Here is a 721-nt window from a genome sequence, read left to right on the forward strand (position 1 = left end):
GCCATGGGGATGCCACTAGCAAGATCTAGACTGAGGAAAACTCTACAAGGCAAACTACCTATTTTCTTAAAAAAATAAAAATAAAAAAAATAAAGAGAGAAAGGAAAAGGGGGAAAATGAGATGAAAATGAAAGAAATTGAAAGTGAAAAAGAGAAAGAGAAAACGTAGCTTTAAAAAGACTTAAGTTGCAATGTATGGTCTGGATCTCAATTCAAACTTTTTTTTAAAATTTATAGGCCAATCAGGAAAATTTAAACACTATTTTGATATTAGGAAATTGATATTTTTGGGGGGTGATAGTTTGGTGGATGTTTGTCTTTTAAAGATACATTCTGAAATGTTTACTGGTGAAATAATAGGATGTCTAGTATTTGCTTCAAAATAATGTTGGAGGGGACGGGTGAGGTAGGTCCAGGTGTAGAGGAAACACGACTGACCATGAGTTGGTTAATTGTTGAGTAATGACTATATGATGGTTCATTAGGCTATTCTATTTTCTCTACTTTTGTACCTGTATGAAATGTTTTATATTGTGCAATAACATGTTTTCAAATTGTGCGTCAAAATGATTGCACTAATGTGAAAAATGCAGTTTAAAAATCAGGAAGAAGCCCTGACCGGTTTGGCTCAGTGGATAGAGCGTCGGCCTGTGGACTGAAGGGTCCCAGGTTCGATTCCGGTCAAGGGCATGTACCTTGGTTGCGGGCACATCCCCAGTAG

The 721-nt window shown here is 36.6% G+C and overlaps 1 long non-coding RNA gene across 1 annotated transcript in view; it reads left to right on the forward strand.

Annotated features, from left to right (window-relative positions):
* Nucleotides 1–721, forward strand: part of LOC102242344 — a 14060-nt gene that overhangs the window by 13003 nt on the left and 336 nt on the right. The window lies entirely within an intron of this gene.

The sequence above is a fragment of the Myotis brandtii genome, unplaced genomic scaffold, assembly GCF_000412655.1.
Source record: "Myotis brandtii unplaced genomic scaffold, ASM41265v1 scaffold825, whole genome shotgun sequence".
In the NCBI taxonomy this organism is placed as follows: domain Eukaryota; kingdom Metazoa; phylum Chordata; class Mammalia; order Chiroptera; family Vespertilionidae; genus Myotis; species Myotis brandtii.